This window comes from Amborella trichopoda, chromosome 4, assembly GCF_054954075.1.
Source record: "Amborella trichopoda isolate Santa Cruz 75 chromosome 4, AtrichopodaSantaCruz75HAP2 v2.0, whole genome shotgun sequence".
Taxonomy (NCBI): domain Eukaryota; kingdom Viridiplantae; phylum Streptophyta; class Magnoliopsida; order Amborellales; family Amborellaceae; genus Amborella; species Amborella trichopoda.
Genome location: NC_142339.1, coordinates 35946117 through 35952116, shown reverse-complemented (window position 1 = coordinate 35952116; position 6000 = coordinate 35946117).

Below are 6000 nucleotides of genomic sequence, written 5' to 3'. Positions count from 1 at the left end.
GGGGCAAAACTCCTCCTCTCTTTCATTGTCAACCAGCTCGAGAACCTTTCCTTTGCCCTTAGAGATCGCGTTGTCCTTCTTAGGGGCCATGAAAGATTGAAGTTGAGAGCAAGAAAAATCTGTAAAAACAGAGGGAAGATGATGAAGAAGGGAGAGGATGAAGATGGGAGGAAGAAAATTGAGTTTGAACGATAAGGGAAGAATGGGAGGGGGATGATTTTTATAAAAAAAAAAAAAAAAGAAACCCGACCCAAAATGCATCCTATAGTTATCCACTTTGCCCAACAGCAGGCATGGATAACCCTAAAGCCAAGAAAAAAATAAAATAAAATAAAAAAATAAAAAAAATTTGAGCAACACATTCCGTTTCACCCAATTCCATACTCGGACTCGAGCGACATGGTCCGTGTTGCCCAAATTTTATTACCAAAAATAGAAAAAATTAAATAAATGTTTTGCTTCTCATGCCGCCGAGGTGACACGGTCTGTGTCGCCCAACCTTATGTCAAAAAAAAAAAAAAACATTTACAGTACGTCTCATGCCGCCAAGGCGACACGGCCCCTTGCCATCCACCCCATAAAAAAAAAAAAAAAAAAGAAGAAAATTTTTTAGGTGGGCGACACGCCCTGTGTCTCCTAGCCCTAGCGACACGCCCTGTGTCTCCCAACTCTGGGCGACACGCCCCGTGTCTAATCCCAGGACATTGTAATAATAAAAAATCATCTTTTTTATAAAATGACTTTTTGAAATAAACTGTTTTCAAATGATTTTGAAGTACATTGGCTTCAGACATCCTATTGGACACTCCTTGATGGCATGAGCCTAAACTACCAACCAAAGTTCAATCCAAGGTACAACCACCTTGTTTTAATGGAAAAACGTCAAACTCGTGTGATGTTAAAGAGTCGAGACATAAAAGGAAAATGTCAAACTCGTGCGACGCTAAAGAGTCGAGATAAGAAAACATCAAACTCATGCGATGTTAAAGAGCCGAGACAAGAAAATGTCAAACTCGTGCAACGTTAAAGAGTCGAGATAAGAAAAACGTCAAACTCGTGTGATGTTAAAGAGCCGAGATAGGAAAAACGTCAAACTCGTGCAATGTAAAAGAGCCCAGACAAGTAACGTCTAGCCCTGTATGACGTAAAAAGCCCAGACAAGTAACGTTTAGCCCCGTATGACGTAAAATGCCCGATGTGTTCAGGGTACAACCACCTGTTCAATGTGTTCAGGCCACAACCACCCTGTTCAAACGTCTAGCCCCGTATGACGCTAAAGGTTAGGTATATCTAGTTCAACGTCAAACTCGTGCAACGTAAAAGAGCCGAGACAGGTAATATCTAGCCTCGTATGACATAAAATGTCGGATGTGTTAAGGGCACAACCACCCTGTTCAATGTTGTTCAAGGCATAACCACCATGTTCAATGTGTTCAAGGAACAATCACCTTGTTCAAACGTCTATCCCCGTATGACGTAAAAGGGTCGGGTGTACGATCCATCTCTGCATGACATTAAACTGCTTAGAGGGCTCTATGGTTGTAGCACTTAAAAATGCTAACCAATCTTGTTTTTCAAAATGTCTTTCTCTTTTCAAAATTTTCACAATGTCTTGTGATTTCAAAAAATTTAATTCCTTTGTTAAAATCGTAGCCTGTCCCTGCTCCGAGTTCTACGTCAAATCTCCCCTACTTTCAAAATTTCTAAAACGAAGGAGCTTAGACACCCGTATATGATGAATATCATGTTTAACACGATTGCCGCGTTGTTACCTCATCTCTCACTTCGGATGCGGCCACACAAGTCTCTGCCTATAGAAAGCCTTTCCCTATAGACAGCCTTAGGAAACCCTAAGGAGATAAAAGAAAATGCTAGGGTTAAAAATTGAAATTGTGAACACCCCTGACGTTAAGTGGCATGGTTAGAAAATCCAACTCGAGTTTCAAGCTTGTGTAACTCATCGACATCTCACGCCGAAAACCCTAGGAGGAAAATGCCCTAGGTGGGTGAGCTCGGTGAGCGCAATGACTTGGAGGGATAATTGGTGTGCCCCCTGACCACGTGACTTCAGGATAAAATTTAAAATGTCTACTTTATCTTTGACGTTCACCTGCCCCCCCCCCCCCCCCGAAGGACAAGGAATGTCAGGTGTCTACTTCTTTGCCACTCACCTGTCCCTCGAAGGACAGGGAATGCCAAAGAGGGGCAACTGTAGACACCCCATTTTAAATCTGGCAAATTGTGTGGCTTGTTGAACCCTTAGGACCACAATTAACTTAGTAAACCCAAATCCATTATTCACATAGCCTACCTTGTGATCCACAATCGGTTTTCCTGCCCCAGAACCCGGTAGAAACCTTGTTTGACCCAGATTTCTATAAATGCCCTGTTTTACCAAAAAATTCATTAAAAATAGTAAAAAAAACATGTTTTGACCCAAATTTTCTCTGAGAGCTTCACAAGAGGCTGAAGAACACATCAGAAGTGAAAAATCTCAATTTTCACAAAAATTAGTGTATGTGACACGAGGTGTACCACCCAAGCGCCACGACTCGTGTTGCCCAGGCGGCACGCCACGTGCCGCCTAGATCCGAGACCTCTTAAAAACGCGTTTCGACTAAGCCTTTGGTGGGTTACGGGAGGATATTATCCCCAAAAAATTTCCCCCTTTTTAGCATTCTTTGGGGACCATTTAGGGGGAACGAAGAGAGAAACCCAAGGGAGACTGAGAAAAAAGAGATTTTTTTGAGAGAGAGACGAGAGACTAGAGATAGAGACTGAAACCCTAGAGTATGAGAAACACAGAGAGAAAAACACATAGAGAAAACCCTAGAAATCGCGTCAGGGAGCCTGGGCCTCCTGAGAGAATCCCCATATATACCCTTAGGACCGAACTCACTACTAGAGATTTGTTGATCGACATTTGGACCAGAAGGGCAAGAGGAGCCAGCTTTGATACGGGCGAGCCCCAAGGGCTCGGGAAGCCTGGGCCATCCGACCCGATCCAATAACATTTCTTCCCTTTTTACTATTATTTCTTTTGTTTTCTTCACTTAATCTTGATCTGAATTTGGTTATTTTGACCTAAAATCATATTTTAAATGTTGTTGATCAAGCTGGCTCCGCCACAGATTTGAGAGCAGACCTGCTCATTTATGGGCAGATCTGGCCTTAGATCTGAATTCGATTATTCCCACACTTTTTACCATTTTATTTCCTTTATTTTTTTATCAGTTTAAACTGTCAGATCCGAGAGATTATCAATCAAGATCTCTTTGATTTTTCATGGTAAACAAGAGGTCAAGGATAAAGTCTTCGTAGTGTTGAGTGCAGCTGCAATCCAAGATGTCGAAGACCAACCATGTAAGGGATTTGATTACCATTGCTGACCGGCTAGAAGGTCTCATAGAGTTTGTACTAAGAGACCCCTCACTTATGAGCATGGTTCAAAGACGGATGAATGCAAACATGGTAAGGAGATCATCAAGGTTTTAGGCAACAGTTCCTTGTTGGCCTTCAAGGTACCCTATTAGTGATCTCTCCAATGATATCCTTTGTTGGGACGATGGGTGCAGAAGAAGATAAGCTATGGAGACTGGTTGACTAGATCATCCAAGATGCCAACAGGAAGGACTTTCTCATACATTCCCTCTCGCAATAGTCGAAGGAGAGGAAGCTATTGCCGAGTTTGAAAAAGGCAGCATAGGAGGCCAGGCAAGATTTGAAGACTGTTCAAGATACGGTGAGGAATCTTTGTGAGCAACGTGTTGGAGCGAATGCTCGTAAGGACGTGATTTTGGATTTCATCGAGAGGACTGAAGCTCTCTTGGCTGCTCAAAAGAGGGAGTTCAAGTAGGTGTTAGCTCATTCATTCCATCTTTCTGAGAAGGTGGACCTTGCATTCCCCGAGCTTGAGATTGCACTCTGTTGGGTGGATTCGGTTGCAACGACAACCCTTGCAGCTCATCAGGGTCTTGCACATATGAGGGCTCATATGGAGGAGACCAAGAAGTGGATAGAGGAGAAAATTCAAAGGCTGGAGGAGCGCCTGCGACTCTTCAAGGCTGTATGAATTATTTCGACTCTCCCCTTTAAACATTCTCTCTTTCTTTCTTAAACTATATACTTATTTTGGTTGGTGTAGAAGAAGCCATGTCACTTATGAAGATACTTCCTTTTCTCTTTACTTTCTAACTTTGGTAGCCATACCTGAAGTTCCCAAATTTCAAAGGAATTTCGCAGCATCATATTAGTCATCACGCATCATAGCGATTCTATGTATCCTTTGAACATAGCCTAAAAGGGCATATCCAAGCTTCCCATATCCTTCACAAAGGGGTTTAGGTGGCATGGTACTCATAGCCTTAGGATCTTAAAAGGGACATCGTAGTTTAGAGTCATCCATGAGGACCTTTGTGAAAGGCCTTCTTAACTCTTATACAAGAGTATGGGTGGCCCAATGCTCAGAGTCTTAAGACCCCGAGAGGGTATTATAGTTTAGATTCATACAAGAAGGACTATATGAAAATCCTTCCTAACCCTTCTAAAAGAGTATGGGTGGCCAATATTTAGAGTTATAAGACTCCAAGAGGATGCTATAGTTTAGAGTCATATAAGAAAGACTATGTATTAGGGCCCTCCTTACTCCTTAATGAAAAGGGTATTGGTAGCTCAATGCTCAAGAGTCTTAAGACCCCGAGAGGGTACTGTAGTTTAGAGTCATGCAGGAAGGACTATATGGCGATGTTTTAGGTCATACGTCGTGGACTTATTGATAGGCCTTTTAAGGTCATTCATCTCAGACCGATAAATAGTTTAGAGTCGTATCTCATGGAGTACGGGTGAAGCCTTTAAAGTCATGTGTTAACACTGCATCAATGGTAGCTTAGGGTCATGTCAACCGGACCATAGTTTGAAACAGTTTATAGTCATGTATCAGGACTATTATATTTATCAGTTTATAGTCATGAAATGTGGACTATTATTCAGGCATTCCACAATATCAATGCCCAGCCTTAACAAATTACGAAAAGACCCATTATATGCTAGATGGTTTAAAGTCTTGCAGCTCCAACTATGTGATGGGCAGTTTAGAGTCGTAAATCCCGGACTATATCATTTGTCAAGGATAATATTTATTCAAATACCTCCCATTAATTGGAGGCATGGCATCCTCTCCTTTTTCGGTGCAGAGAAGGTATGCCCCAGCCGAGTATCCTTCTTAATGACATAAGGTCCATCCCATTTGGGTTGAAATTTAGATTGAGGTGCCCCAATAGGGCAACTTATGACCAAAACCCATTCACCTGGTTTAAATGACCGTGACCTTATCTTCTTGTCAAAGGCTCGATCCTTGCTTGGTAGACCTCAAACTTTTGTTGAGTCGCGAATCGCTTTTCATAAAGGGCACTCAGCTCATTGTGTTGGAGCTTGACTCGTTCATCATCGGTTAGCCCATAATGGGTTGCCAGCCTTAAGGAAGGTATTTGAACTTCCAAAGGTAGGACAGCCTCCGCCTCATAAACCAATGAATATGGGGTAGCCAAGGTAGCGTGCTCCCTTGTTGTTCGATACTCTCATAGAACCTCGGGGAGTCTCTCATGCCTATCACGCTGACTCTTTTTCATAGTCTTTTTCAAGACCTTGCAAAGGCTCTTATTAAAGGCATCAGCTTGTTCATTAGTCCTTGGGTTGTACATGGACAAGTACCTCCAATCGATATTGAATTGACCAATCAATTGATAGATGTGATTGTTCTTGAATGAAGATCCGTTGTTTGATATAATTATGTCTAGTACCCCGAATCGATACACAATATGGTGACGAAGGAAGTCAAGCCACTGTTTTACCAGTTACTCTCTGAAGAGGGACGACTTCTGCCCACTTAGAGAAATAGTCGGTGGTTGCCAGTATATAGAGATGGTTGCTCATCGAGTCAGGGGTAATGGGTCCCACAATATCCATTCCCCATTGAGAGAAGGGCCAGGTCATGAGAGTCGG